This window comes from Strongylocentrotus purpuratus, unplaced genomic scaffold (assembly GCF_000002235.5).
Source record: "Strongylocentrotus purpuratus isolate Spur 01 unplaced genomic scaffold, Spur_5.0 spur5_scaffold_4, whole genome shotgun sequence".
In the NCBI taxonomy this organism is placed as follows: domain Eukaryota; kingdom Metazoa; phylum Echinodermata; class Echinoidea; order Camarodonta; family Strongylocentrotidae; genus Strongylocentrotus; species Strongylocentrotus purpuratus.
Window position 1 is genome coordinate 14,469,700 of NW_022145610.1, and position 12,855 is coordinate 14,482,554.

The following is a 12,855-nucleotide window of genomic DNA, read 5'->3' on the forward strand; positions in this document are numbered from 1 at the left end:
TACAATACAATATATTGTGTCAGTGTCTACATTGTATCCTGATGAGCATAATTTGAAGTAGCTCACATGAGCGTTGGGTAGATTTTAACAGATTTTGGAGTCACTGTCGTGGGTTCGTATCCCACCGCTGCCACCACGAAATAGACCATTTTCGTAACGTAATCAAATTTAACTCATAAATCATTGTTAGTGCCTCGTTACAATTTGTTTTTAGTTCACCTGTTATGAATAATTTGTATTTTGATTGTCAGAATGCGAATTGTTGCTAGGTAGGACAAATATGGCTTGTCCTATGTAATTCACATTCTGACTTTTGAAATACATATTATTCATAACAGGCTATAAGATAATTTGTAACAATAACAAACATGTATTCCATGGGCGTAAATCTGCAATTGATACCTATTGTTCAGGGGGGATGATCTATTCATTCATCCCCCCTGAACAATAAGTATTACGTAAGGATTTACGCCCATGATGTATTACGAAAACGGTCTATTTAGAATACTGGACAACAGTCTAAACAAGCCTTAAAGCTATTTAACTAAGAAAACGAAGGATACGAGTGGTACGTCGCTACCGTAAACGAAGCAACCGCCACAAGGTGGCGCTAAAGATTAACATTTAAAAATTACATTATGACAAAAAGCCCCATTCTCAAAAAAGCCGCCTAACTTTAAGGCCAGGGCCCCGTCTTACAAAGAGTTGATATAAATTACAACTTATTTGCGATTGATATCAATCGCGACTATGTACAAAAGAAATAGGAGACTGCAAACTTGCGATTGATTGGAGGACTTGTGATTGATTTGGATCAATCGTACCTCCTTGTAAGACGGGGCCCAGGTATGAACCTCCACCTAGGTTCACAGAAATAGTCATCTAATTTATTGACATCATTATCATCACCAATAATTTATTGCTCAATACCAACTTATTCATCGTGTACAGATCACCACAATTCTGCAACTAATTAAAATGCAAACACTTGTCCCTGTGAAATGAATCTTTTTCATTTCCGAATTACCGAATTGTCCCCCCCCCCCCCCCCCTCCCACCTCACTTGGTTTCATACAAACTTGTAAATCAGGGGACTACATTCAGCCTGCGAGATTAACGATTACATGTCATAATTCCCAAAGTTCGTTACTTCAGACGTTCATAATTCTGGAGGACTGTATCTACGAAAATAAAATAGAAATGTGAACTCTCTTTCATTTTCTTTTTTCGGAATTGCGAGCCTTTACAATTATAAACCCTGTTTCACTTTCAGAATTATGAACCTTCGAGAAAAGAAACTTAGGAATGAGGCAGCAAAATAATGTTCGGAATTGTGAACCCTATTTTATATTTCATATTCGGAAATATAAATCCCCTAATATGGGGAAATTGTGTTTCGGAATTATGAACCTTTGGAAAAACGAATGCCTCCTGGTTTAATTTTGGCTGCTTTTGAGAACATCGGTCAAAATGATAAGGGGATGTTCATTACGGTTGAGGATGCGAAAAATTAGCAACATGGGTGTTGGAAAATTTATCATTAAAGTAGGTGCACTAATTTGGAGTCAGATAAACATTCTGGGGGTAAAGGACATATCAGATAGGGAATATATTTCCCTCAGGAGATGAACTTATTCATTCTCCCGAAGGCCGGGGAGGGGGACATAGAGTTTTGCATCGTTAAAGTGCTTTTGGTCTCGGGAGCTAGGGCAGACACCAAACATGATTTTGCAGCAGCCGGAGGGGGTCGGGGAGGGGTGATGGTCTGCAGCAGGCGCGTACACAGGGGGGGGGGGGGGGGGGGGGGGGGGGGGGGGTGCTGACTAAAAGAAAAAACAAATTATTGCTCACTGCCCCCCCCCCCCCCCCCCCCCACTGAGCGAAGCGATTTCCTCATTTTAAGGTGTACATGAGAAGAAAAAATATTCAGTGGCGGATCCAGGAGGGGGGAGGGGCACAAAATCGCATGGGGTGAAATATATGGAAAAAGATGGAACGAGGCGACAGAGCGAGGCGACAGAGGCGAGGGAGGGGAGCGACAAAGCGGGGGTGGGTCTGGGAGGGGGTCAGAACAACCTCCATGAGTAGGAAGCATTTGCAATTCTAGAACCACATTATGCGCATTTTCAGGCACTTCCTGGAGTAATATGACGTAAAATCGCCTTCTCCTACCCCCTCCAAGAGTAGGGATCTTTTGCAATTTGAGAACCACATTTGGCGCATTTAATGTCCACCGGCACATCCTGGAAAAAACGAGGCCTTCTGATTGGTTAGAAGTTAGAGAAAAGTGATCTGTTACGTCACAAGACGTTTCGTTGCTGCACAATGCACAAAGACGGTGGTCTGGTACCTTTCTCGAGTGTATAAACATTACTGTGTTGTCATCAGGAGCGTCGCTAGACCTTTTTCAGTGAAAGGGGGGAGGGGTGTAGAGGCCACCGATTATCGAGAAAACTAGCCCCAAATTACCGACAAATATATTAATGCCAATGTCCCAATGTCTACAAAATAAACCCTATTAACCCGGGGCTAGCAACTAAGTTATTTTTCAGTTCCCTCCTCTAACCCTCTCCCTCTCCCCTCTCCCCTCCCCCCTCCCGCGCAAAGCGCGGAAGCTATGACGTTTCATTTAATTTGTATAGAAAGAAGACTATTCTTTGTACCGTTCTCGACTCTTAATCCTTGTCTGAATTCAGTTCCCCCCCCCTTCCCTCCCGCGCAAAGCGCGGAAGCTTTGGCGTTTCATTTAATCACTAGAGAAAGAAGACGATTCGTTGTAGTGTTCGACTCTTCATCCCTGTCGGAAATATTTACCTCCCTCCAGCGTGAAGTGCATAAGCTTTGACGTTTCATTAAATTATTATTCTCAATCCTTGTCTGAATTCCCTTTCGCCCATCCCTTGCGAAGCGCCGAAGCTTTCACGTTTCATTAAATTATTAGAATTAAAATTCAAACATAATAAAGGATGATTCTCAAGTTACCATGTTCAAGGATAACAAAAATATGAAAATAATCATGATGGACTTACTATAGTTTTAGTTCATAAAGAGAGATTACCAAAAAAGATCATAAGATTTATTAGATTTACCATAAGATTTATCAGACCGGAAAATTGACGATATTGTTACGCTCTAGTCAGGAAAACAATATTCATTATACGAGTGATTATAGAGCCTATAGTTTCATCGGATCGGACTACTTTCATATACCTAACTTGGCCTATTGGTTAAACCTTTTTTTTAAAGACATTATCAAGCAGGTGTATGTTGACATGATGTTAAACACGTGCACCATCAGTGGGCAGTGGTGGGGATCTGTTGTTAGCCTATAGGGGGGTACAGACCAGAGGCGGGGCAGGGGGCACAGTGCCCCCATTTTCAAGTTTCCCCAAAGTGCCCCCCTTTACATAGGAAAAGTGCCCCTTTAATTTTGTGAAAAGTACCCCTTTTTACATAGGGAAATTGCCCCTTCCCTTGTCACCTCTGATAAGTGGGCCTTTTATTTTGATACATGCCCTTTTCCTTCGACAAGTTCCCCTTTCCTTCGACAAGTTCCCATTTTCCTTTCCAATAAGTGTCCACTGCCCATTCTTATAAGTTCCCTTTTTAATTTTAAGTAATTGCCCCTTTTCATGCAGGTACAAGAAGTAGCCCCTTCACCTCTGACGATTGCCCTATTCAATCTGAGAGGAACCTCTTTTATTTTGACAAGTGCCCCTTTTTCTTTCTAAGAAGTGCCCCATCCCCGTTTAATAACTAAACCCCTTTTTTTACTCAGATAATAATTATAACATTTGGGAATGGGCCTATGAATATGACTTATATTTTGTTTTGTTTGGGTATAGACCCATATAGCTGGGATTTATGCAATATGAAAGCTATTACAGTGAGCATTTTATCATAAACATAATAATTATATGCATAACATTATGGGGATGATTACATAGCCCCCCCCCCCCCTGGTCAAATATTGGGGGAGGATATATCTCCCGCCTCCGGGATCTTCGCCTATGTCAGTGGGTGTCACCATGGAAAGGTATTTAAACAAGGAAAGGTGTTTGGGGCAAAAAACAGTGCACCCCCCCCCCTGTGCTTTTTAAATGTTTATATAATAGGTCTCAAATCTTCTATCACAGAATCCAAAAGACTTTTGAAATTAACCTTTTGCCACAAAAATAGTACTTTGCATAACTATTATTTCTGCGATTTTTGACATAGCCTTCATTGTTGGTTTCTGAATCAATCTGACAACACATTGAATTATATAGTTCGATTTTATTTTCATGATTTCTTAGAGCACCGTTGTACCATCCAAGTGAAGAGCATAACATGACCCAAATTATGACTTGTTATAATCAGACAGTTACATGACCCTGCCTGAACTAGCATGGGAATATTTAACCATTATTCAGCATATAGTCTTGATGGCCCCAGTTATGATACTTCCATGTTCAGCTCTCAGAATTCGAACTGTTACTACTTGTACTAGTTTATAATATTGTAACGGACACGATTTTGCCACCTTGGCTTGACACGTAGTATTTGTCAGGATGCCGTGTCTGGCCAGGCGCTCTCCGTCCGTTTGGACAAAATATATGCCCGTAGCTTAATGGCTGGAGTTATTTACTGCTCACACGTATCTCAACAATCATTCGTCCATCGACTGCAATCGGTCACCTAAAAACGTCTTGAGCACATCATCAATCAATTGAACATCCCTCGAGCACTGAGTCAATCATGCTTTGTCAATACCTGTCACTGATTCTCGTCCATTCGTCTAACTACGGTTTCACTGCTCCAAGAAATCAAACCAATCATGAGTTGTATGTAGAAATCCTTTAATGCGATCCAATCAACATACAGGGGTTAACTCAGCACAAGTACAAGACTGGTAGTAGACTAGATGTAAGACTCACTTAAAGGTAGGGTCAGGCCAGCTATCAGGCCAACTATCAGGCCAACTATCAGGCCAACTATCAGGCCAGCCTCGGTGAGGCTGGCCTGTATCGGATACAGTGCAGTGGAATTAAAGCCCTAGATGCACAACCCTGGACATCCCAACAATTTCCCTATACATAAACGCATAAAAGAACAATTATGTCCTCGTTAGTAAAACAACACTTCAACACAATATTTCTGCTAATCCCATAAAATCTTCACATATAATCTTCAGTATAACCCCTTATTCCTGATTAGATCACTACTATACAAGTAATATCCCAAAAGAAACATGATAATTGCACCAACATGATCAAAATATGTAATTTATGCTCATTTTCCTTCAGTTTGGTAATTGCTAAATCAACGATGCTCCATATTGCTATAGCGCATGCTCGTACAACAGAAAATGCTTAACCTTCGTCCAATACTAAAACCCTGATTTGTTACACGATTCCCTTCCCTCCCAAGCTTGGTCCCCAAGCTAACTTATCTCTAACTTATGCAAAAACAACAAATCATAACATGTTATCAAAACAATTCAAAACTAAAATCCAAGTCTTTTCTGACAGTTCAAAATGGCTTTTCCAAAAGTGTTCAACTGTTCAAAAGTTAGTTCGTTTCCTTTCCTTCTCAGCATCCCTGGGCTCATTGTTCTTTCTCTCCATTGTCGTTCCGCACTTCCGTCAGCTCGACCAGTTGCAACACCGTCAATGCTACCTCCCGTCGTCCCCAAGCTCCGTCAGCTCGACCAGCTGTGACGCAGTCAGTCTTACTGCCCGTTGTCCCCAAGCTCCTTCAGCTCGACCAGCTAGTGACGCGGCAGTCTCACTGCACGTCGCCCCCAAGCTTTATCAGCTCGACCAGCTGTGACGCCGTCAGTCTTACTGCCCGTTGTCCCCAAGCTCCTTCAGCTCGACCAGCTAGTGACGCGGCAGTCTCACTGCACGTCGCCCCCAAGCTTTATCAGCTCGACCAGCTGTGACGCCGTCCGACCTACTGCCCTTCGTCGTCCCCCAGCTCCGTCAGCTCTACCAGCTTGTGACGCCGTCAGGCCTTCTGCCCGTCGTCCCCCAGCTCCGTCAGCTCTACCAGCTTGTGACACCGTCAGACCTACTGCCCGTCGTCCCCCAGCTCAACCAGCTGTGACGCCGTCAGTCTTACTGCCTGCCGTCCCCCAGCTCCGTCAGCTATACCAACTTGTGACGCCGTCAGACTTACTGCCCATGGTCCCCCAGCTCCATCAGTGCTACTGCCGTCGTCCCTTAGCTCCATCAGCTCGACCACTCCACGCCATCAGCTATCCCACTTCTGACACCATGTGTAACGGACACGATTTTGCCACCTTGGCTTGACACGTAGTATTTGTCAGGATGCCCGTGTCTGGCCAGGCGCTCTCCGTCCGTTTGGACAAAATATATGCCCGTAGCTTAATGGCTGGAGTTATTTACTGCTCACACGTATCTCAACAATCATTCGTCCATCGACTGCAATCGGTCACCTAAAAAACGTCTTGAGCACATCATCAATCAATTGAACATCCCTCGAGCACTGAGTCAATCATGCTTTGTCAATACCTGTCACTGATTCTCGTCCATTCGTCTAACTACGGTTTCACTGCTCCAAGAAATCAAACCAATCATGAGTTGTATGTAGAAATCCTTTAATGCGATCCAATCAACATACAGGGGTTAACTCAGCACAAGTACAAGACTGGTAGTAGACTAGATGTAAGACTCACTTAAAGGTAGGGTCAGGCCAGCTATCAGGCCAACTATCAGGCCAACTATCAGGCCAACTATCAGGCCAGCCTCGGTGAGGCTGGCCTGTATCGGATACAGTGCAGTGGAATTAAAGCCCTAGATGCACAACCCTGGACATCCCATCAATTTCCCTATACATAAACGCATAAAAGAACAATTATGTCCTCGTTAGTAAAACAACACTTCAACACAATATTTCTGCTAATCCCATAAAATCTTCACATATAATCTTCAGTATAACCCCTTATTCCTGATTAGATCACTACTATACAAGTAATATCCCAAAAGAAACATGATAATTGCACCAACATGATCAAAATATGTAATTTATGCTCATTTTAGGCGGTGCGGAGCATGCCAATTATCTCACTGATAACACCGAAATCGTTTTGAATATTCAACGGTCATCGAAGCACTCACGTTGCCAAGCTCACTTTTTCACCGAAATTTCTCTCTCTCATATCTTCTTTGTTCGTCGGCGGATTTCGCTCAGACTCTCAGGAATGATGTAAAATGGTCATATCGAACTATATATGAAAAATTGTATTAAGTGATGATCTATTTATCATTTCATCAAACATTTCATGTTCAGTCGTCTCCGAAAACTACCCTCAGATTATTATCAGACACATCTGGCAATATGGCTATTTATTCATGAAACTTAATATGCATATTCATGAGACCTTTACGGTGCTGGTGACGAAATTTTCGCTGTGACCATCACTTATTTTCGGAGATACAATGGAAAATGAATGGGGTGTTTTTCAGAAATCGAGAAGCAGCAAACTTACGAGAAAATCGACGTCACCGCTCGATCAAAGACTCGCGCATGCGCATTGACACGAAATTACGTAAACCTAGCAGACAGCTGATCGTGAGCACACATAGCTGCATTACTATCCTGGCTGTGTATTAAAATCTGTGCTATTGATTCTCAACATTTCAAACACCACTGTACAATACTCATCTGATTCCACTCAAAACAGATATACCAGTGACAATTGATGAGACCTAAATAGTAGTAAAATATAATATATTTTTTAACTTAATGATGTTAAAAAGAAAAATTAAAAAATTTAAACCGTGAGTCTACTGTCAAACTTGCCGATCAACCGCATCGTATTTATTGTGTACGTTCGTTTGTAATTTGTGTATAGACTATTCATGTGTGCGATTGCTGCCTCTAGCACGTAGTGCTGCGCTAGAGGTCTACACGCATTAGCATTGATTGCATGCAGTGATCGAGAGGTATTGTTTTGATTTCAGCCGAGCCGAGTGGATCTTTGACTTTGTAAAACCCTCTAAAGAAACAAAGGTAAGGGCGCATTTCAATTGTAATGAAGTATTTTTTTCCATAAATCGAAGTTTGATATTCCTTTTCCATGAAAAATAGGTATTCATAGGTAAAAAAAAAAAAAAAAGGTGGCGAATCTGCTACGCATATGTGCCATTCATAATGCCTGACTGATAGTGGCTTAGTGCTACTGCTCTGCAGCGCAGCTGCATTAGCTTCATTGACCGTAACTCCAGGGAGCTCCGCCGCCAAGCCGTCGGCGGCGGAGCTCATGAGTTACAGTGACCGTAATATAAATGGCAATGATTCATATTCACGGGTCTCGGCAATATTAATGAACGAATCTTGGAGCCAATGAATTGTCGACCCAATTTCAAGTGCATATAATCCATGTGCATGCAGCTGTATTACACACGACACCTCATCCTACTTACTAAACTCTAAACTAAAGTCAAACTTTATCAATTCAATGGCAATGTTGTAGAGTCTAGTATTTAACCTGTTACTTTTACCTTCAAATCTCTACAATTTTTTAAAAATAATTTCTTCACCTTCTTTCATATAGAATATGTAGGCAGGGCCATGAAACCTTCATGTAGCCTTACCTTCAAGTAACCTCCAGCTCCCCTTCTCAACTTCATGACTTGGCAGATGTCCTAATGCATGATACACATTGGTCGAGCATTGAAGAACGGCCGACACTGCTGGCGGCTGCTGCCGAGCCTGGCCAGGCTGACGTGATGTGACCTCGTACTTAGGTAAATATGCAAGAACGTGTGTGTATTTTTCATGTGGAAATTCTTGAATACCAAATTGTTTTTTGCTATAAGTCTACCATGGTAAGACATGGCTGTCAACCCTCCCACATTTGGTTGGAGTCTCAAGCCACGGCACTGATTTTCCTGCCGTTCCGACAACGTCACGTCAAGCACTAGACTTGTAATTATGTATATTCATACATGTTAACTCTCATTATTCACTTACAATATTTTTCCTTTCTTCCATTCAGTGTTGAAGCTGTCTGGTCGTTCCCTCAGAGTGATCACAGATTCTACATCCCACCATGGCTCTGTGGAGTGTTCACCAACCCTAGTGCCCAAGCAGATTTGTCTTCATGCAACTAGGTAAGATATGTACTGTTAAGTAGAGTTGGCATTTTTTTCATCACCATGAAGTCATTAAAGGCAATGTTCCTTGGTGATGTCAAATCATGAGAAACAACATGTACCATTTGTTTTTAAATTTCTCTCACAGTGCCTGGTGACACTAGTCTTTTTCAATCCAGTGTCTAATTATCAAGATAAATGAGAGTCTTGTTTTATTTAACATTTAAGAAGTACTCATCAGGAGCTTTAGATCTTAATATTCCTAAAGTAATTTTTTGTTCACTCTGATGAATGTGGAAACAATGATTTCCAGATCTTAATACTTTGCTTTTGCTGAACTTGACCTCATTGTACACTGAAACACCCCCAATTTTTCATGAAAAGGGTATTTTTTGGTTAAATCCTCATTGTATTTTTCAACATTACAATTTGCATTTAAATTCTTCTAATATCTGCCTCTTTTTCCTTTTTAGAATTAGACAAAGAAAAATCAAATTATCTACCAAAAATTCTGTGACAGAATTATTTATTTAAAAATTAGAAAATGTAGATTTTTTTTTCTCGCTTGCTCTTTTTTTTGTTTAAAAAAAAAATCATGCACCATATCCAAAACTTTAGCTCCGTTATTCCCCCTCCCATTTTTTTTGGCTCATTACGCCACTGCTGAAAAACACAATGTCTTGAAGGTTATTATCATGCATGTAGACCAAATTTGACCCAATTATCATTTATGAATATCATGCCTAACTGAGCTGTGAGATCCATTTGAGGTATTTTTTGAAGTTCTTTCCATAATCTGGCTCTTGATCATATAATACTTTGGTAATGTCTGTTATAGAGTAGTGTATGTAAGTTATGCTGTCTAATGTTAGAGTTAATATATAACCATATGAATGTGAAATATTAATCATGTTAAATTTCTCTTTTTTTTCTTTATTTGCTGTAATACAATTGAATTTCAATTCATTAATTGTTTTTCTATTTTATTGCAGAATGGCGCTCCCTTATAGATGTCAGCATTGGCTACCAGTGTTCTTCAGTTTGGATGGTGATTTCATAGTGAAGGAGTCAGGAAGCCCGAAAGTAGTGTAAAACTAGCACTCTGGTTACAATATGGTACACACGATAGGGTTAACTTGTACTTAGTACATTAATTCCTGGTGTTCCAGAGAATAGTGCTTTCAATGCTTACACAATTTAAAGTATTTGTTTTAGAAGTTGTGAATAAGTGAAAAGTTCAGATAATTGGCAATAGACCTGTTTCCTTACATATTCAAATTTATATGCATACTTTTTTAATTACATTTGATGTTGCATAGTACAACATTACATGTATCATTGCAACATTACCTGCATATTTTGTGCCTATTTTCGACTTGGTTAGTCCATGTCATACGTGCATCTTCATCATTATTATGCAAGTTATGAACTCCATGTAGATTTTCACATTTCACTTGTTTCCAATAATGTTCATTCATGTACACATTTGAACAATTGCGTGTTATTGGTGCATGATTGAACCAAAGATGACAGTAAACGTAAAGTAATGGCTTTCAAAACAGATTGTTTTATTATTTATACAAAGCTTTATATTTATTGAAGAAGTATTAGATGTACAATGAAAAGTATGTGAGACATGGATATAAGTATTTATTTGAGTCTTTCGTTTTTGTATACATGTTAAGTTAAGTATACAAGTACATTTAACACACAAATATACAGTGTTATTGCATTGAAGAAAAAAAAAAAAGCATTCCTGTTTTGTATGCAAGTTACATAATGGAAGTATCTTGCCTATTGTATCTGAAGTGAAGTGGCAATTATAATATGCAGATTGAGAATTGTTTATAAAATGAAATTGCTGTTTTGTGTTATTCATTGGTCGAGTGGTTAATGTTTTACAGTAAATGATGAAATGATATTCAGAGATATCTATATATAATCGGAGAGTGATTTACATGAAGGTGGTACATGGATCATTGTGAGAAAGGTAAATGCAAGTGTGCATGTGGTATATGGATTTTTGTGCCAGAATTTAAAGTGAGTGTTTATAATGGCGTGGATGTGTCGACAAAGGCTCCGGGTTTCTTCTCAGTTGGTTCCAGAATTTATTTCACAAAACAAAGACTTGGGTTAATTCATTAACAAAACAAAAAAAAATTAAATCACAAAGTGATGTTAGACAATCATCGCTTGAGTCAACTTAACATTAAAAAAAAAAAGCAAGCAATAAAGGGTTAATGCTATTGCAATAAATGGTGGCCTACAGCTAGGTATCTAGCTACCTATATATTTCTTGCATGGTCACTCATTGATTGGGATATTTTTCCTTGACTTCTTCCTACCCGAAGTATTATTATAACCATTATAATGAATAATAATAATAATAACAATCATTATTATAAGCAGGGTAAAACACTTCCCTGTTATAAGTACTATTACTTTTTAATTATCATTATTACCATTATTAATCTAAGCAGCAGCATCATTATAATCATGAAGTATATCTATTATTTTTATATATTACCCAGGGGTTTGCTATTGGGGGTGGGGGGGATCTTCATTTATTTTAAATTGGATGAAGAGTGGCGATCGAATTACGCATAACCCCCCCCCCCCCCCCCCCCCCCCCTTCTGCCGGGAAATACCCTGCTATTCCCCTACAAATAATATTTGATTATTATTATGATTGTTATTAATATTATTATTACTATCATTATTATTACATCTACGACTGCTACTACTTATACAACTACTATTATTTTAAAGTAGTATTGGTGGAGTACACCTCCTGCTCCTACGATGGACACAGGCTATAGCTAGGCATATATGGGCTCGCGGTGCACTGCTGGTGCAGACGATATTCACGACAATGTACGGGCAATGTACATGTTTGACGCCACGTTATTCCGTCTTATTTACAGTAAAGCTAAGATAATCAGTGTAATTTAGCTTTATTTCCGTAATATACATTTGTTATTAATGTTGGAGAAATTTGGGGGTTAATTCAAACATTGCAACAATTACAATCTATGCCACGAAATCATGTTGAAAGCCGTTTTTACCGATCAACGCCAACACAAACTAGAGTGTGTGGGACTGTGCTATTGAGCATGACGTCATCACCCGCGATGTAATGTGGGGACGACTCGGAAGATCGGTGCTCGCATTGAAGGTATGAAAATGCATTATGTTGGATCATTACCAGACACATCCGGCCGAATTGGTTTATGAAATTGATATTTCACAGAAATTTTCTTTAATAGTTATTCAATAACATATTCGAATATCGTTATCGTCCAAATATTAAAAATGTGTAATTTTAGGCATTATTTCGGACTCTTTTTTTTTTTTTTTCATACAAAGTTTCTTGTCCTTTTGCCCCCATTTTTTCTTCGTTATTACAAAAAAAAATGTAATGTATAGTTTAAATGATTATTCCTCTTTTCAAAAATGTAAAGATCTTTAAGATTCATTGTCATATGCCAAAGTTATGGCAGTTTTGCTGCGACACTTTCCCAGCGGTTTCACGTAAACAACGTGTTTATTCAATAGGAAAGCAAGGTCAAATCAAAACGAAATCGTGAGTTAATTGCACCCGAGCGCACCGCCTGTTTGGTAATTGCTAAATCAACGATGCTCCATATTGCTATAGCGCATGCTCGTACAACAGAAAATGCTTAACCTTCGTCCAATACTAAAACCCTGATTTGTTACAATATTAAGCCTTCATTGGGTGCCCATAGCTAGCAGC

General features: G+C 39.6%; 1 long non-coding RNA gene across 1 annotated transcript; it reads left to right on the plus strand.

The window, feature by feature from the left end:
* Positions 1-7,047: 7,047 nt before the first annotated feature.
* On the plus strand, positions 7,048-10,959 carry LOC115929221. The gene is made up of 4 exons (XR_004066382.1): positions 7,048-8,016; positions 8,561-8,753; positions 9,005-9,119; positions 10,094-10,959. It is a non-coding gene; the product is annotated as an uncharacterized LOC115929221 (long non-coding RNA).
* The last annotated feature ends 1,896 nt before the right edge of the window (positions 10,960-12,855 follow it).